We start from the raw sequence: 20,571 nt of genomic DNA, 5'->3' as shown, positions 1-20,571 counted from the left end.
TCACTTTTTTCTAAGTTCTACTGAAAAAGAAAATAAACCAAAAATAATCCTGGAAAAAACTCCTCCAATCAAAACACTTTACTGTGAAGATACTCATTTAAATTTGCATTAAAAGTTGCCTTTTTTAAAAGCCAAAAAGATGTTTATTATTTCCTCTCATAGGATTCACTAAACCTGACTAAAATACTCTTGACACGAAACAGCTGTCTGAAATTTTATTTCTACTTCTTCCTTCTCCTACTTCTATCCTGGATGGATTTTCCAGGCATGTTGATTAGTTTGCTTTTAACATTCCCATTTCCCAGTTGCTTTCAGTCTGCGGCCTCCTTGTAACTTAATCATCCATCTCACCTACCTAACGGAGCGGCAAGGATTTTTTTGGTGGGAGAATCCTGCAAGGGATTTGACTCCAGGCATCTTTCAAAAGAAGCTAATGAAAAATTTGCCTCCTAAATCTAACCTAGCCGTGTGCTGCTCAGACAGGAGCCCCAGGGGCACTGCCGTGAACAAATAAGCTGAAGTTTAAACTTAAAGTTTTAATGACTTTATTTGTTGAGAACGTATGCCCCTGTCTTATGTCATGTTTCACGATCAAGTTGAACTTCATATTACTTCTTTCACTGGGAAAAGAAACAAGTTTCTTAGGGATATTTCCAGAAAAGCATGTCAATAGTAAAATACTTATCTATATTATTTGATATCATAATTCATATCATTCAGCAGAGCAGTAAAAAAATTTAATACAAATCATAACTTTTCCACACATTTCAACCTGGGTTTAAAATATATGTCTTTCTTCCTCCCTCTCCTCCTCTCTCGTACTCAAGTAGCATCTATATTATCTAGAATGCCTGGAGAATTCAGTGTTCCGATTAATTATATTTTCTGGTACACGGCCAACCATTTAGGACAGGCAAACTATAATCAACGTATCTTAGGCAAGGATCCTACTTCTTAGAATGGTAATTTGTGGTTGCTTTGGGAGTGTTATTTTAGGACTGACACAATCCTATTGGACTCATATTAATGGTCCTTGTAGAAAAATATCACTTTACTGACCATAGTTACTTAATCGTATAATGAGACTCAACCACAATGTCAATGTATTTTATAAGAGGTTTCATTTGTTTCTTCATTCAAGTAATATTTATTGGGCTCCTACCATATGTCAAACTCTATGGTCTCTATTGACTTTAAATAGCAAAATGACCCTGAAAAGAAAAAAAAAAAAATCTTTTAATTTCACGCATTTTTTTAAAGGCCCAGCAGTGCTTCAAAATTGATGAGTACTGTATATACGATTTTTTAGAGAACAGTTTCTACTGATCTCTGAAGGCAACAGTGAATGAGAATAAAAAGTCTTCTGATATCAAATCTTCCATTCACTTTATTTACAAGAGCCCCCTTTAAACTCACAGAACCTACTTACTCTGAATACATACATTCGTAACAAGGGTGGTCATTGGTTTCCTAGCCCATACAAAAATCATCCAAAATTCTGTCATTCTAAAATAAAACCCCAGACTAACTTAGATTGGAAAGTACATAACATATTGAAGAAAGATTTTTTTGCCTGATAATAGTAAAAAAAAAAAACAACAAAAAACCAAAAAAACAACACACACACACATTTTTTAAAAGGCAGGACAACTTTCAAAACTTTATATAGCTGGAAAAGTCACCTATGCAGAACATCCAAAGGGTATAGAAGGGTTTTTTGGAATCTGAAGATATGGCTTGAGCTCAGGCTCAGTCTTGGAGTTGTCTTTGAGAAGTTACCAAACCTGTCAGATTCCAGTTTCCTCATCTTTAAGACAGGGATGAATCTTCCCACCTTACACAGAGGTAGAGCCGGCAGCGGGCAAGACATGTTTGTGAAGGCATACAACACAGTGCATGGCACAAAGGACAAAGGGAGTTGTTTTCCTTCTGCAAGTGAAATTTGACAAACCAGTAAACCAGATATAAAACAGAAGAGACTTTTACGGATCTAGTGAGCAGTTCAGACAACTTTTAAAGTAGTTGAGGAGGTAAGATCCATGGGTGAGAAAGACAGCGTTTTACACTGACCAAGTATTACATTGTGGAGTACAGACAAAAAGAAAACAGGACAGAGTATAACAAGATGTTAGTTATGTGTTTTGAACAAAGTGCATAAAAGGAAGTAGAGAATGAAATCATCATAGCAGGTTCAGAATATGAAATGGCACTTGAGCTGTACTGATTTATCAGATCAAAATCTTAATCTCGCAGCTTAAAAAAACACAAATCAAAAATAGGAGTCGTCGGTCTATGGCCATGCCACCCTGAACGTGCCTGATCTTGTCTGATCTCAGAAGCTAAGCAGGGTCAAGCCTGGTTAGTACTTGGATGGGAGACCACCTAGGAAGACCAGGAGCTGTTTAAAAAAATAAATAGGAGTCTTCAAAATTGTTTCAAAATGACTAGCAACTGTGTTAATCTGCAATTATTTGCTAACCTGAAATAGCAAAATGTTATTCTTCTTATTACTGTTTATTTCAATGCACCATCTCTGCCAGATATGGAGTGAGGGCTCTCAACATGCCTTTTTTTTTTTTTTCCATAATGAAATATGTATCTGAGAAGCTCCCTTATTAGCTTCTCAAGCTGGGGGCCATGAAAAGAATGACTATTTGCCAAAATTTCTCGCTTTTTTCCCTGTGAAACTTGAAAAAGATAAACTTGAAAAAAGAACATTTTGATAGAATTTTGCTGTTTTTCATAGCTGGATTAATTTTTAAATTCGATTTCTTGGATATTTTTAAATGTACATAAAACATCACAAAGTATTTTTAAATACACACTCTCAACTATATATGTTACTAACTTTTAAGATATTAAAACAGTGAAAGTAGCTCTGTAACAGTTCTATAGGGAAAGGCCGTTTTTGCAAAAGTATGAGTATGCACAATAAAAAATTCTGGAATTAAATGCACCAAAATATTAATAGGGCCAGGATTGGGTGATGATGTTACAGGTAAAGTTTAGTGTTGTTTTTATTCTTCTGTGCTTTATAATGAACATTACTTTTGAAATTCAAACATTTTAAAAAGGAAAAACTTATTACCCCATTAAATCAATTAGCACATACCTGGCATGCTTCTATATTTTACTTTCATAATCAGGATTTTTGGGAAATTTTAAAATGAAGGATTGAATGAAGAAATACAGAAATGGAACTGAACTTAGGGACAATGCTTCTCTCCCCTTTTCTTGCCAGGGAGAAAATGTGTGGAACAGAAAATTATGTGGGCCTCAGGGAATAACAAGCTCATATTTAGCTGGCACAGAAGTCTATTCAGTTCGATACTGAAAGAAAGGGGCAGGGGCCTATGGTTTCTACACTGTTAGGATGGAGTCATCTGTCTCCTTCTCCAAGTCCCTTCCATTCTCAGATCTAAAATACAACAAGAGCAAGATGATAAAAGCTGTACATGCACTCCTCCTGTGTTTCCAGAAGCCAGTGTTCTGCACGCACTCTCTTGGAAGGAAGACGCACACAGCAGCGAAGGTTGGCAATGAAGCAGCATCTACGGTTCTTAGAGGGCCTTCCAGTTTGAAACCAGAAACCTCTGCACAATGTTAAGTATTATCACCATCTCACAGAGAAGGAAGTTGACTCTGAGGTCAAGTGGCTCAGCCTATAATTATCTAGTAATGAATTTACTGTGATAGTTACACACTAGCCATTGCGTACCAGGATAAGGTTACCACTCTCTATTACTAGGCTATTCATGCTCTAGCTTTCATGAGAGAAGGGAGAGATTTGCCTTGATCCATCTACATTCTTCCACTTCTGGGATGAACTCAACTGGCTGGTGGGTTAGAAGGATGGTCAGCGGTCACACAGAAGGCAGAAGCCAGCTGGCTCAGGACTCTTCCCCCCACCACCAACTCTTTATTTCTCCACCACAGAGAAGTGGTATTTTATTTACTCCTCTAACTGCTAGTCCTAGATGTTAACTACAGGACACATCTGCCTCTAAATAGACAATAAACTTGACTTATTGACTTCTTGGATGTGGTCATAAAAATTCCTTGTCTAGCAGTGTCAACAGCTAAATTCCTTCTAGCCTTAATTGAGCCCCTGGGAACCTCCTCTTAGGATTTTTAGACGCCTATCAGCTTGACCCTTTTGTATAAAAAATAAAAAAAATTGAAATAAACAGGTTTGTAAATATATTAGCTGACTCTACAAGGTAGCTATGTTCAAAAAGTTCATTTGCTCTCTTGTTCATTCATTTAAAAAATATTGGCTGGCTACTGTATTTGGTGCTGGGCTGGGCACTGCGGAAGTAAACTATTCAGGGAGTTGAGTCTAATTTGAGAATTAGCCATACGCACAGGGAATTCCTGATGACAAGAGATTGCCATGTAACTTAAAAAAATTTTAATCCATTATGCTTTAAATGCTCTCAAAACGACTTCTTTACAGTCTTAAATGAATCACTCTGGGGACAAACAACACTTTGGTACAGCCAGGACGGCACCATTCTTGGTTTTATGGATCCAGAGCATGTTATTTTTAAGTAAGACATACCTATATTTGGGAATTCCACATTACAAGGATCATACTCCTAACTCTGACCCAATTACCTTTTAAAGAGGAAACTAGTTGCAGTGCTTCTCACGGTGCTGACATCGATCGAGGTTTCTAAATTCAGAAATGTTTTCCCAAGGATGTGAGAAAGAAGAGATCCAAGTTTTAGCCTGGGCCATGTCACTGATGAGTTAGTTATGTGGCCCTGGCAAATTACTTCATCTCTCACTTCAAGTTTTCCCACTTATAATACATGCAGTTAAATCAGTTGGCCTATAATGCTTTTATAGTTCTGATTTTTTACAATTCTGTCATTTTAAAAAGTGTAAACCTTAAGAGATTCAAATGTATTAAGAAAGCTAGCATTTTAGAATGTTCAAATTGGAATTTTAAATTCCTTTGAAAGAACTTGGTCATGAAATGAAAGGCATTCCAAGAGTATGAGTGCAAGAAAAAGAAAAAAAAGCCAACACAGAGATTTCTTAACAATCATAGCATTTTCTCTGGCTGATTATAGGAAGATTAAATTTTAATCACTACTGCTTTTTATTAGCCTTCACTGACAAGAGGAAATGGCCAATAAAATATGGTGCCTAATGAGCCGAATGCCCTCTTCAGAGAGATTCTTTACTTAGTACCATTTTATTGGAAGATTGTTTATTTATTTATATCTTGTATTGTTCTAAAATACTAGAGAGGTCCGCAAGCAGCTCACTTCAGATTCCCTTACAAATTAGAAGAAAAAACTGTTTTAGTGATACAAAACGGATGATTTTTAAGAAACTAAGAATCTCCTGTAAGCAGAATCAGTGTCATCTTTTCAAAAAGACATTGAGAAACGACCAATTAGGCCAACTGAGGGAAGGAGTCCCAGTGTTTACATACCACCACCAGTGGGTGGTGCGTCGTGTTGAGAGGTATGCCAGAGGTCTAGTGGTTGCCAAAAATGCCTCTCCTCGATGAAATCTGGTGTTTGGTGGGATATTTACCCTCACAGATGCAGACTGGTTCTCTTCTGGCTGTTTGGGTCATCCTGGTTCTTAGTTACATTATTCCCATTTGAATTATATTATTACCATTTGAACTGGTGTTAAATAAAAGTGGAGTGAGATGAATCAATGGGCTACTTTGGCTCTGCTCCTTATGACATGGCCAAAGCCCGGTCTGCCAGCAGTCAATTGTGGCCAGTGACCCTGGGAGGCCCAACAGTGCCTACAGCTGAATTGCTGGCTCTGGTATGAGCACAGTAGACTTGTTTCTCAAGATATTTTAGAGAGGGCATTGATTGATGAAACTTCCTGCTTAGGACCAGATGGGGGAGAAGTTGCATTGAAAGCACAGATTAGGAAGAAGGCGAATGAATGAGCAGTAAAGACAGCAGCAAGGCAATCGTCCTCTTTGATATTTTATTGCAATGAGCTATTCTTCACAAATTTCACACTGTAAAGGAGACATCTGTGTTCTTGGAGAAGTCCCTTAAAATAAATACCAACAAGTGAAAAAACCAACTAACTTTTTAAAGATCAACCTGAGTGACGAGGAAAACGTGGTACAAAAATGGAAATGCATTAGGAAAAAAGTCATACCTGGAATTTACACTGTGCCTTATGCATATAAAGTAGTTATTTATGAGATCCCAGAATGCCAAAGACTTTATAAACAATCATAACTCATAAGCCTTTTAAAAGGTCCAGAGAGAGAGGAGGGCAAGGCCAATACTGTCTTTTGCAAAGAAGGAGAATTGAGGCAGGAATATTTAGATTAATTGCCTAAGGTCAAAAAAGTTAGTTGATTTAAAGTGAGAAGGAAAATATCCAGGATCTAAGCATACATTCTCCTGTCTCAAATGTGCTGTCTCAGTCTGCAGCAATCAGGGAGAGTTTGACCCACTAGACTTGGATCACTCTGAAAACCGGCCTTTCATTTGCCCGTGGCAGCAGACAGCATTGCACTGGAGCATTTCCGCTCCAGGAAGCAAAATGTGCAGCAGAAAGTCTTTGGTATTCTTAAAAGCCCCAGCTTAATTTTATTAGATGGTTATTTAACCACAAGACACGGTATATAATGCCATGACAATGGTGGGGGAGGCAGGATGAGGTGGGTAACAAAATTTTGTCTAAGGATAAAAGCAGTCAGTGTTAGAGAAACAGGAAATGGACAGAAAACAGCCCAAGAAAAGAGGCCAAGAAGAAATGAGAAGATGAAAAGGAACGGAAGTGGGGCAGGAAGTGAGAAGAGGCCAGTGATGTGGGAGGGAGACAGGAAGAAAAATTGATAGAAAGGAAAACACAAGAGAGACAAAAAGAGAGACAGGGAGAAAAGTGTGTGGGGTGGATCTGACTAGTTTCACTCCTTACTTTCCAACCACCTGTCTACTTATCTACTCAGGAGATCTGTTTCAAATGCCTGTTGTCTTGCCCGTAGCTCCTCTTCTTTTCCCATAGTAGGATCTTACTTGACCCCTCTAAGTTGGTAGCTGTGAGGGAGGTTTGGAGGAGGGTTTAAAGGGTTCTCCAGATCTCGCAATTTGCTACAATCTTCGTAACAACAAATCCAGATGATTCCCTCTATGTAATGCTTCCTTCTGAAGATCGCAGGGCTGAAACCTAATTTTTAGAGAACCATGTAGATCCTTGACCCAGATGGAAAGTTTGCCAATAAATGAGCTCACAGATAAATGGTTCTAGCCTGTAGAATGGAAGATCATAGGCATCAATTGAAAGCCTACAGATACAATCACAATGAAATCAGGAGGTAAGCAATACTCAGTTATTTTTCCTATCAGCCCCCCACAGTACTTAATAAAATACTTTTTAAATTTTTGCACACAGTAGAAAATGAATAAACAGTACTGATGGTGACAAAGCAAGTCTATAAGGCTCTATAATTGAGTGCTCTGATCTCTTTCCAGTAAATGATCTCAGTGATTTTTCCCTTAGGGCAGTGGCCCTCAAATGTCATTTGATTTGTTACCGACCCATCCCACCCGTAAAATAAAGAAAAATCAAAGCCCACAATCCCATGGCATTAATAGGCACAAATGTCAATTAAGGAAAAATTAAACTCTAGTGAAGTGAAAGGGATTTTGTGGAAATAAAGTAAACGCCTAATACTTTCCAAGACAGAAGCCTGACACTGTCATACTGCACAGTAAAAACACCCATGCTGTGAGGAACTAAGCAGTGCCAGGCTCGCTGAGGAGCCTCTGGGGTTTGCAGTCCACACCCTGAGAAGCTGGGCATTAGGAGTGTTGGTATTGCTGAGGTTTTAAAAACTGACAAGGCGGCAGCCAACCAGCCCTCTGGGGCTGACTCGATCCCTGCAGCTCTGAGGGAGAGATTGGGGCAGGTGGGGAGGGGCTGGTCAGCACGAGAGGGTCAAACTCCACCAAGCCCCAATCCACAATGAAGTGTTTTCACAAATGAAGTGTACTCAGAACCACCCTTGGAAATCAATCAGACTGCAGGCTCCGTGAGGACGGGAACTGTGTTTTGCTCACTGTAGCCCCAGTCTCTGGCACAGAGCCTGGCATTTAGTAGGCACTAATAAACACTGTCATATTATTTAATCGAATTCTAGAAGAGAATGGAAAAGGTGGGTGCACCACAGCCCTGTCTTTCACCTTCCTTCACACAGACTTCCTTCTCTTCTCTCCAATAACCATATAAGGCATTAGATTCACTTTACTGTAGGGAATAGGAGCAGAAGGGGAAACCAAAAACTAACCTGGGGCTGAAACAGGCAGAGAGTACTTCATGTAACGTAATATAGCAATATTAGCTGCACATTATTTAAACACTTGACTATGAGAAATGTTACGAATCACTTAGGTGGATGTTTATTCTGTAATAAAGGTAATAACGTTTTTAAATGAAATAAAATATTTTATGGTATAATCTTCTAAACTGACAGCTACTCTTTATTAATTCTATTTGGAAAAATATTACTAACACATTAGCAATGGTGTACAGAGGCGGGCTAGAATCACGAGCTCCAGGGCCATAGTGCTGGCCTTCAATCCTAGTGCTGCCACGTGCTTGCTGTGTGACTTAACTGCTCTGTGCCTCAGTTTCTCCATCTTTAAAAGGATGATAATGCCTTTTATGATTATTGTGAAAAATCAGTAATTCATGTTAAAAAAAAAGTAGAAAGTTATAAAAAGCATTTATCTAGTGCCTGCAATAGAAAAAAACTAAAAAGAAGGAAACTATTATTTTTAATTTTTAATGATGGTTTTAAAGATTTTACAAATGATAATTATTTTAAAGATTTTAATGATTATTTTTAATGGATACTTACAAAATACCAGTCTATACAAATGTCGCTTATACAACCATTCTTATTCTTTATTTTCCGTTTTTCATTGGTTCTGAACTTGCTGTGAAATCCCAGCTTATCTTATACCACATAGCGGGCAGAATGATACAAACAAGTTTGCTCCTCCAATCCACGGGTTTTGCATCCACGAATTCAACCAACTGTGGACTGGAAACTGTATTTTCAATCCACGGTTGGGAATTCGCAGATGCTGAGGGCCGATTATATGCATTGTTCTATGTCATTTTACATTAGGAACTTGAGCATCCACAGATTTGGGTAACCACACAGGTCCTCTGAGGAACAACTGTACCCAGAAACTAAAACTTTACAAGTATTACCTGATATACATAATGCGTATCAATGAACTTTTGATATTATTAACCACCGAGAATAATAAGCACTAAATTCATTTTTTCCTGCTTTTCCTTTATTATCAAGTCTGTTTAAGTACAACTTCTATCTCCATGAAGACAGTTAGTGAATTTGCCAGACTTTCACAGTTATGTTAAATCACACAAGTAGTATTTTTAAACACCTTCAGAAAGTCCTAACTCCAGTGATGGCCTTAGTCACAGCTTAGAGAATTCCCATGTGACTGCAAGTGCCCTCAGAACATCCCTCTTTTCTGTAGTTCTTATGTGTGACAAATATGCAAAAGATGAGATTCTGGTACGCGAATGAGGCTAAAACTGTGGTCTCTAACCTTTTTGGCACCAGGGACCGGTGCTCCTATGAGAATCTAATGCCTGATGGTCTGAGGTGGAGCTGAGGCGGAGATGCTAGCGCAAGGGAGTGGCTGCAGATACAGATGAAGCTTCATTCTCCTATCCACTGCTCACTTCCTGCCATGCGTCCTGGTTCCTAATAGGCCATGGACCAGTACTGGTCCATGGCCCGGGGGTTGGGGACCCCTGTGCTAAAATATTAACTACTTTTTTCTAAGTCAGTCTAGTATTTTATGGAAAAGTGTTTTGTTGAAACAAAAAGACATTGTAAATTTTTACACCTGAAAAGGCACTGGCCTTCTAATAGAAATCCTAAACAAAAAGGTAATCAGATAAAAGTAATACCAATGGCACTTAACTTTCTGATCTGTTTATCACCATTTGGAAAAGGTGACCAAAGTATTAATATTCACTCAACCATTTATATTAACTAAGACTCAAAATAAATTCCATCACTGGAATTGTTTTACCTGCTAATAATGTACTTGATATCCCGTTTCATGTAGTTAGTATACGGAAATTAAAATCTTAAATTAAGTCGTGATTACCACTTCTTTCTCTAAAGCTATCTTCAGTTGCACTAATATAATTTAGCTAGATGGTAATAAAGAAGGTGATAGGAGGAGGTAAGAAATTAGCATACTTGAAATACAAAAATAATTGTGGAGAAGGACGGTGGTAAAAGTCTATATACTCCAAGCCAATTGCCATTTGTTACTCTTAATTTAAAAATCTGTAAGAAAGCATCAAAATCAATTCAATTCAGTTTTAATGAGACAGCTCTAGCAGGAGCCTATTCACTGTACCTATTCTAATTAGCATGAATATGTCCTCAATGTCAAATCTGACAATACACTTAACTAAATTAATGTTAATCCCGTTAAAACAGGATTATATTTGAGTTAACAGCTCTAAAACAGAATTTGCGTATTAACATTTTGATAATAACTAGCAAATGAACTCAGGGCTGGAAAAGAGCTTGTTCATGATTGTTTCCCCAAAAAAGGAAACTGAGGCTCAGGGAGACTCAAAGGTCTGCTCAGCGCCCACAGCTGAAAAGCACCTGGTGAGCATGGTTTCAACACATGCGTGTGCCCAGTGATTTTCTCTCTGCCATCTCCCCAGAGAGACCTGGAATTCTGTGCGGCCTTGTAAAAACTAAATGGAAGTCAGATGATATCCCACCCAAATTATTAATGACGAATAGTATTTGTTAAGACTCCACAATAGAAAACCTCAGGTACCCTTGTAGAGGTTATTAAGTACAATTTTTGCTTTTTAATTGCTACTTACGCTGAAATTACTACCTCTTCAAGATTTACATGAAGATAATTTGAAGATTTCATTTGAGGTAGATGTCAAAACACACGCTAGTTGACCTTCATTCACACATATTACCAAAGAGATATGAAGGGTATGGAATGAGGAAAATATGACAAATTGGAACTAAAAGACACCCAAACAAAAATAGCTGCTAAAAAATGGTGCTCGCCAGTTCCATAGTTTGGTTCTATAATGTTTACTATGTCCTAAATAAGAAGTTGTAAAATGATCAACTTTCAACTTATGCCTAAAAATGTTTACTTCAGCCTGGCTGGCACTAGAAATACTGAGGTGGGGAAGAACAGTCCCTGCTTTGAACTGGATGACACAAGAACATCTCCATGTTGGACTGGCATCTCCTCTGTTTTAATCTCCTAAAGGCTAGAAGTCTGAAGAGCTGGGTTCGAGTGCTCCTGTACATGCCGGGTACCTGAAGTCACTACACCTCATCCTGTCAAAGAATGAGAAAGGAAGACCTCCTCCAGGGGATGCTTACATGTGTTCATGTGGAATCTTTTCTTTTCAGGAAAAGCTTATAACTTAGTAGCAGATGAAAAGCATAAAAAGGCATGCTGCTGAGGGAGGAGGTTAGGGAGCAGGAGAGGACCACCGCCCTCTGCCAGGCCCTCCTCTCTCTGGAAGAAGGTGGACTGTCCAGGTCTCTGAAGGGTGAAGAGCTCCGGCCTAGATTTTCACAGAGGGGCTCCAGCTCTGACAGCCACTGAGTCCACTAATAACAGTAATGACAAGTAGCATTATGAAGGCTCTCATTGTGTGCTGAGCACTAACTATACTCAACACTTGACATGCATGATCTCATTTAGTCTTTATGATGACCTTGTGACATTTCACTAAAAATGCCATTACAGGCGCATTCCAATATTATGAAGCTCTAATCTTAGCAAACATTCAACTTTCTTCAATTAAGCCCATTTTCCAGATAGTAGTAATCAAAGACAAAAAAAAAAATGCCCTAAAAAACTGCCTCTTTTAAACATGCGGAAAATATATTTGCTTCACAAGGCTGATCTGAGAAATTAATGAGGGTATTAGGTGTCTAATATAGGACCACAGGCATAGTGAGGAAATAATATATATTTTAAATAATCTATAAAATTATGCTCCATCTAGCTATAGAATTCTATTCTGGGTTTTTCTTACTAAAAACTTTACGAGATTCCTGTGGATTAATGGTTCACTTTAAAAGCAGACAGAGGCAAAAAAAAAAAAAAAAAAAGCTAGCAAAGAATATATATGTATAAAAAATTACAATTTCATTTATGTGACATGCCAGAAAAGGTACAACCACAACTCAGCTACAGTGGCAGGAGGAAGCCCGGTGATCGTCTAGGGGCTGGGACGCAGAGGGAGGAGCTGACTGGAGAGGGACAGGAGAAAACTTTTAGGATGGAACTGACCTATATCTTGATTGGAGTGATGGTTACATAGGTATATACATTTGTCAAAATTCACTGAACTACACACTTAAAATGGATGCATTTTTTTGCATAAAGGTGATTGAAAAAAAAGTTCTAAGGAAAAAAAAAAAAGCAAGCACAAAATTTCCCAATTGGATGTTTAACCAAATCTCTTGTCTCTTGCATTCTCTTATTGGGATTGACCTACTACATTGCTATGTGGGTTGAACTGTGTCCCCCAAATATTCATATGTTAAAGTCCTAACCCCCAGTACTTCAGAATGCGGCCTTATTTGGAAATAGGGTCCTTGCAGATGTGATTAAGATGAGGTCATACTGGAGTAGGGTGGCCCCTATTCAGATATGACTGGTTTCCCCTTAGAAAGAGGGGAAACTTGGACACAGACAGGCACACAGGGAGAACGACACATGAATGTGAAGGCAGAGATCAGGGTGATGTGACTACAAGCCAAAGAATGCCAAAGATTGCCAGCAAACCACCAGAAGCTAGAAGAGAAGCCTGGAATAGATTCACCCTCACAGCTCTCAGAAGGAACCAACGCTGCCGACACCTTGACTTCTGTCCTCTGTAGCTGTGAAACAATAAATGTCTGTGGTTTAAGCTGTTTAAGACAGTGGGACTTGGTCTGTGGTATGTTGTTATGGCAACCCTGAGAAACTAATATAATAGGGTGCATTTTTTTTTCTGGTTACATTAGGATTGGACACTTTAACCAACTGCAATTTTCTCAAGTGTAATCAAATCTAGATGGCATCTATCCCAGAGACAAGAATCCACCAGACTCTGCTGAACAGCAAACCTGCTTGGAGCCCATGAATAATAAAGGTTAGATTTTCTGAGCATTTACTATACACCAGGGACTGTGGCAAGTGCTTTACTTGAGTCAACTCATTTAATCTCTACAATAACCATAAAGTAAGATTAATATAAAACCATTTCCAGATAAACTGAGGCTGACAGAAGTTAAGTAAGTTGGCCAAGTCACAAAGCCAGTAAGAAGATGAGCCCTACAGTAGATTTCAAGCATCTCCCATGGCGTCCGTATGCTGCTCCATGAATTCTAAGGTATTGGTGGCTGACGGCCATGTGGGTAACTTTTGTAGCTTCTAAATTATTAGAGATAAAATTATTAGAGTTAAAATTATTTTAAATAGTACCAATTAACTTTTATAAAGATACATTTTTTAAAGTTAGTAAAAATTATATTTTTCCTGGTGATGTTGCAGACTTGTGTTTTCCAAAATATTATAAGAAGTACTGATAGATATTACCAGATGGGGAAGATGGCAAGCTAATTTAGGAAACAGAATTAAACAGGTTTTTTTATACAGGGTTCCCAAGATGATGGCATTGTCCCCCAAACTTACCAGACCCAGGAACCCTATGTTTATAGATGCCTATTACTATAGGACCAGTGTTCCCCTCATTTACTTTGGGAAAAGTCAACTGTGCACAATGACTTATTTTCTCTTTGAACTTGCCATGGAAATTGACTATTACAAGACTCCATTTCTGCATCTATGAAATGTGCATAATAATCGATGCATACTATTTCAAAGGGTTGTTGCAAGAGAAATTAGTTAATATACATGATATCAAAATCGAAAAAACTGTAAACCCATGGTAAGCCTTGTGTGGTTTTGTGAAAATTTTACTATTTAACAGTTTTTGAGTTTAGAAAAAGTGTTGGGGAGGCTCCCTTAACGAACTACTTACTCTTCTTTGCTCACATAAGAAAAGCTTCCTTGTCTACAGCCATGCCACCCTGAACGTGCCCCATCTCGTCTGATCTCGAAAGCTAAGCAGGGTCAGGCCTGGTTAGTACTTGGATGGGAACCCACCTAGGACTACTAGGTGCTGTAGGCTTTAAAAAATAACAATAAAGAAAAGAAAAGCTTCCAACAGATTGGAAAACACAATTTGTGGAATTAGGATTAAGGTTTAGGTGGTCGAGCTCTGGCTGGTGCCATCTGGGATCTGAGCGCCCTCACTAGAAAACCCAGCTAAGACACGTGTGGCTCCAAGCAGAGAATAGTCTGGACTCTGCAGTCCAGGAACACCTTGACCAAACACAATTGGAGGGCTTCAGGAATGGCACTGGACACAAAGGTCTGGGGTAGGGAGGTGTTAACTTGGGAGCGTCTCAACTATTACCTCTGTGGCTTCTAATGCAAACGCCCTGAGGCCCCTTACTGCCTGGTCCCCCACCCCGGGTGTCCTGCTGCTGCCCTATGTAGGAGATGCACCTAGGAGCCTGCTTTGAGGTGAACACTCACCCCGACAACTGGATTAGGACGCTGGACCTCACCTGTGCAAACTGCCTGCTGTCCAGCAGTGGAGTCTGCTTGTCACTGAGGAAAACGCCCAGACCACGTCCACCCTTACTCATCCACATTTGCCTGCTGAGGGTGCCACGGTGAAGACACCCACAGGCTTCCCTCATTATTTTCAGGCTTTGATGAGAGAGGAAAAAAAGATACCAAAGATTCCCTTAGAGTATAAAAAACGAAAACATTCTAGGTCCTGTTGTATTTCTAAAACATTGTCTTTGCAGATAGAATTAGCTCCATTTAACTGCACATATGATTTTTATTTTTCCCTTGGTAATCATTTGTATTATTTATGAGCCCTCAAGTTCACACATGCTCAGGAATCAATATCCCCATGACATGATTCCACCTTCTTCCTATGTCGTCCTAGCCTTTCCAAATGTTTGAGCACCTGCCATGCACACACACTTTTAAGAAAGCTCTACCTTTCAAAAATCGTATGGGATACATGTAATACATTTGAATATGCATGTTAAATATCTGAATCCATAAGAATTCCTAAGAAAATGTACAAGTGGTTGTCTCTAGGGAGGAAAATGGGGAGCTGGGAGTCAGAAGTAGGAAGTAAGATTATTTGTGTTAAATGTTAACATGTACTGTGTTAAATTATAAAATATTTTTATATTTTAAAAAAACCTACAGGTACAAAACCACATGCGCTCTTCTGGAGTTATTTGTTAGAGCAACAACTTTTATTCCTCCTCTAACAAAACGCCTTGATCTCACTGTTTATATGTACTGCCTGGATGAACTCCACCCAAAAGATCCTCTGGAAAGAATGCTGAATATCAAGAGATCATTTCTCCAAAAAAAATCTCTCCTAGAAAACCTGGCCAATCCCAGCCACCAGTCTTCAGAGCCTTCCTTTGATGAGTCTGGCAAAGAACATTATTATCCAAACACCAACTTTCACAATCTTGGCTTATTTCTCACGTGCAACTCTCTCTACCAGGAAGGGCTTTCCAGAAGGCCTTCCAGGTTAAGAGGAAGAGACTGCCAGCTAACCTTCACTGTGTGCTTCAGTGTGCCAGGCTTGGTGCTAAGGGTGGTGCAGATACCCTCCTCCTCCACCCCCACGAGGCAGGGCTGCTAGTATGGCTACCTCATAAGTCAACTGTGTTTAGATTATGTAACCTGCCTCAGGTCTCACACGAAAATGCAACGACACATGTGCTCTGGTCCACTTTGCAATCTGCTTATTTGCGGGCTGACTTCTGTAACACAATTGCTCTGTGTAAGCCAGTATTCATAACTCCCCATCACCTCCAGTGATGTCCAACACACTATTGCACCTCATTCTCTTCCTTTTCATCCCATGGTTAGATTGAACTAACTCGGTATTTCGCAAAGACTTTCTAAAATTTTTGCATAAGCTGTTTGCTCTGTTTTGAATGTTCTTCCCAGGGCAGGTCCCTTTATGCCTCTGAGATTCCTTTCCCCAAGGCCCCATCTCAGCAGCCCCACTCTCCCATAACCACCTGTCATGTCCCCTCGTTTCCATTTTCTATAGAACACTTACTACTATATCATGTTTTCTCACTGTTACCTCTTTTTGTCCATCTCACACCTCCTAGAAAATAAGCTCCGAGAGGGCAGGGCCCTAGCTGGTTTGGTGGATCGCTGCTATTTCCAGAGCCTACACACACCTACTATAGCACCTGTGGTAGGCGTTTATTAAACAATAGTTGAGAGATGTGGAAATTATTTCGATATCTCTAAACCCTGTTCCTCAGGGCAGGGGCCTTCAGCTCATAGTCCTAAAGGAAAAGGGCCAGTCATTAACAGTATTCTCTTCTGGATGGAAAACAATCACCCAAGGATCCATTAAACTGTGAGTTGAATGAGAGAAGAGACCAGCAAGGAAGCAGCCCTTTCTTGACATTTCTAGCACCCGGAGGAGGGAGAGAGCCTCTTACACACATGAGGAACCTCCTAGCCTCAGTTCATGACCTTCAGGACACCTGGGGGTTCCTTCCATGAGGCTGTGGTCTGGATGGGCATTCCCAAACAGCGGAGACACAGTTATTTCAGGGGTTATGCAAATGACTATTTTCTTGTTTCTAAATAGTTATAAGAAGTGTGTTTCAGTAAGTATTAGAAAACATAACCAGCACATCAAACCTGTGATTCCCTGGCTACTGTCTCAGGATGAGTCTAAAACAGGCAACAGAAAGCCACTAGGTACACACAAATACTGGCAAAATGAGAAAGAGCAAAAGTCATGACAGTGGTGCACAGTGACATTGGAGACATGACTCCTGTGTTGCTCCTGTCTCCTCCACAGCGTCCAGAGGGATGCTGGAGCAGAGCTGGGTGAAGACTCAGTAATAAGAACACTGTGTGGATAAAGGAGCTTAATGGGGGTGGGGAAAGGGGGCTGCCCTGAAGAACTGGTGTTTCGGTGCAGTTCGCCTTGCACATTTCCCGACAACTTTCGAACCTCAGAATTTATAGTTAACCAGTTTCTCCAAGCTTTAATGCAACATATTTTCTGCACGAAGTAGCAATGAGTAAATAGCAGAGCCCTAAACCCTAGTACTTTAACCCTTTCATCGCCAACCTACCTTTTTCTTTGAACACTGTTGTCAGTACCTGTGAGAAGACACAGTGTTTTCTCTTTGGCCCTTTAGGAACAAAAATCTACTCTGCAATACACAGGAGAGGCCCATAACACATACTCAGCTGGAGGCCAAGGTCAAGAGAGGGTCTCTCTGCTTTTTCCATCACCTAAAAGGTAGGGGGGAAAAAAGCTTCTGGTGAAATGTTCACTGCAAAGAGCTTTAAAAAACGTTAAAAAGTCATTATTCCAGGTCAGTGGTCAGTGACTGACTTTTTTGGGGTACAAAAGTACTCAAACCAAAACAAAGATTCTATTATTAAGGTTCTATCAAGATCTTCAGAAAGGAGAGACTGAAAACTTTTGTTTACATAGAAGAGTATTACTACAAATAACAAAGAAATACAAGGGAGAGATGAATAGAGGGAGCAGAGAGGAATATTAGGTTCGTGAAACTACTCTGAATGATACTACAATGGTAGATACATATCACTGTACTTTTGCCAAAACCCATGGAATGTATACCACCGAGAATGAACCCTAATGTATACAACGGACTTTGGGTGCTAAGGAGGTGTCAGTGTAGGTTCATTCAACGTAACAATGTACCTCTATCATGGGAATGCAGATAGTAGGGAGAGGGTGTACCTATTTGGGGACAGGGGACATACGGGCACTCTCTAAATTTTCCACTCAAATTTGCTGTGAACCTAAAAGTGCTCCAAAAAAAATAAAATTTATTGATTAAGAAAAAAAATGAATTAAAAAAATTACATTTGTTGCAAGTCACAATAATTTTTTTTTTCCAGAAAAGAACAGCATATAGAAACCTATCTTTTTCCCTTATGAGCATCTACCTCACTCAGGCCCAGTTCAGACGGAAGTCTAGAAATCCTCTCTCTGCACATATGCACAATGCTTAAAATCAGTTAAAGTGATTCTAACAAGAGCCTATCAGAATTCCAAGAAACTCAAGATCTAGCATGTTCGTGGCACAGAATGCAACTCATCCGTTCTCTCCCTGTTCTGAGAAACATTTTCTGACAGTGTTCCTATTTTATCTAGCTTTTCTTTCAATAAAATGGGCTGCTACCTTGAACTTGATTCTCTGCCTTGTCACTGACTCTTTCCAAATACAAAGAATGTTCACATTCTCCTTGTAAATGGGGAGGATTGAGATGAGGACCACCTTTTAACCTTTTAAATGGGAGGCAAGATCTCGTAGCACTAAAGATTCGGATTCTCCAGGGAGCAGGGTGGGCAGCAGTCAGAGGAGGGGACTCTCTGAAGATCCCGCCCCAGGGAGTTGAGGCTGCAGTGCCATCTAACCTGAGTCAGTCTTTACCTTCTGTGGTTTTAGAAAAGTAAATAAAGTATTAATAAAACAACCAAAGCCAGTCACTCCATCTGTCCTTATCATCTATTGACTCCCTCCCACAAGCATGTAAACATGCCCAGGTCTCCCTCATCTTAAAAATACACAAAATCCCCCCCAGCCTCTTCTCTGTCCCCCACCTACCCCTGGCTCCTGCTCTCCTGCTCCCTCTCTGGGACACTCAAACCTGAAAGAAGCCCCCTCCCTTTCTGATGGCTATTCTCTTTCATCACCACTCATTGCTCCCTCAACTCACTCACCCTAGCATGACTTCTATGCACTGCCCATCACCCCCACAAAACTGCCTGGCAAAAATGACTTAAGGCTTCCCTGTAGAGAAGCCAGAGGACATACACCGAGGCCTCATCTGACCTGAAGTCTCGGCTACATTAACACAATCGACCACTCCCTTGGCTCCGGGTACACTGTACCACACGAGTCCCCTCCTTCCCCTCTGGCCCCTGTTGTGGCTCTATGCAAGTTTCTTGGGAGGCCTATTCTCCCACTATGATTTCATTCTAAGCAAAATAGTCCACCCTGAGTAGCTTCGATTATCATCTACAAACTGGTGAAGTTCCAAATTCAACATCTCTAAGGCAGAACTCGCCCCATCTCCCCAGTGCTCCTCCCGCAGGGGCCCGCTTCAATAAGCAGCACCAGCATTTGCTTTGTCCACTGCCCGAACACCTTCCACCCCCGCAACACCAACATCCATGTCCTATGGATTCTACTCCCCAAACATCTCGGAACCATCTTCTACTTCTCCCACTACTACCAACTATAACTTCCACCTTTGCTCTGGTTCCTATGCGATCAACCCATGGTCCCCATCTCAACTGAAGAAAACTTATTTTAAAAAAAGCAAGCTGCATTCCGTCCTTCTCTGCTAAAAGTCTTCCAAAATTGTCTAGACTATAAGATGAGGTTTGAAACCTTTTAACATGGCCTAGACACCATAGGCCTTTATCAAACGCTTCCTTCAGCTTTCTCTATCACCACTTCCCCATCACTCTCTATGCACAAAAAGCCCACAGACTTCCTTTCTGCTCTGGAATATTCTGGAATGTTCCATGGTTTTTTCTGTCTCTGGGCTTTTTCACTCATGCACTTCCCTCTGTCTACCATATCTCTCAGATCATAATCCTTCCTTTCTCTGTTCTCTCTACACTTTCTGGAAGTGAAAACAGGATAAAAGACCAAAGGAGGATAAAAATCAAGAAGAATAGACCAGTTATTTAAAAGAAAATGTAACCCAAGGAGGTTATGCCTAAATCAGAACAGAATAAATTCCTAAATGGTATTAAACAACTGTGAGAGTACTGATTTTATTTTCCATAGCTATGAACAATCAAAAAGATGTCTGGTGTCCACCATCAAATCTTGTAAAAGTAAAATGAGATTAGTGACAGCAGTCATTGGTATTTCTTAATATGGTATATATCCTAAAAGTAATAAATTGACATGAGTGAGAAGAGGCCAAATACCAACTATAAAAACACAAGGTAGACAGTTGGACAGACAGACACAGACTCCTATAAACCCAAGCTACAATACTGACTTCTATGAAATTCTCAATTGTGTACTGTCGACTCTATAATTTGAGCAAATATTATATATTGGATGATTCTGTAAAATCAAATGCATAACTTCATAAAAGGGTTTCTCTTAGTTGTTATGGGGTTCAAGGTTAAGCCAGGGAAAGCCAGGAGAAATGAGGGATATAGATAAAGGAGAAAGGAAAGAAAATCGGAGAAGGCTTGAGGTAGAGAATACTGGTCCAGCCATGAAGCACAGAAGAGGCTGAAGTCCAGGTTTGGTGATCTAAGGGCAAATCCATCTTAGTCCTGCCCCTCCTTCATCCATAGATGACACACCTTGACAACTAGGACCTCACCTCTACTAGGACAACACTGCTACCATCACCACATTTAATGAGGCTG

General features: G+C 39.9%; 1 protein-coding gene and 2 pseudogenes across 1 annotated transcript in view; 2 read left to right on the top strand and 1 right to left on the bottom strand.

Moving 5' to 3' along the window:
- KCTD1 (potassium channel tetramerization domain containing 1) overlaps positions 1–20,571 on the bottom strand; it is an 86,897-nt gene that overhangs the window by 49,153 nt on the left and 17,173 nt on the right. The gene's annotated exons all lie outside the window — the stretch shown is intronic.
- Positions 2,289–2,407, top strand: LOC112469383 (annotated as a pseudogene).
- On the top strand, positions 14,117–14,235 carry LOC112469400 (annotated as a pseudogene).

The sequence above is a fragment of the Pteropus alecto genome, unplaced genomic scaffold (genome assembly GCF_000325575.1).
Source record: "Pteropus alecto unplaced genomic scaffold, ASM32557v1 scaffold146, whole genome shotgun sequence".
NCBI classification, from domain to species: domain Eukaryota; kingdom Metazoa; phylum Chordata; class Mammalia; order Chiroptera; family Pteropodidae; genus Pteropus; species Pteropus alecto.
This window is presented reverse-complemented; position numbering and strand designations above follow the sequence as displayed.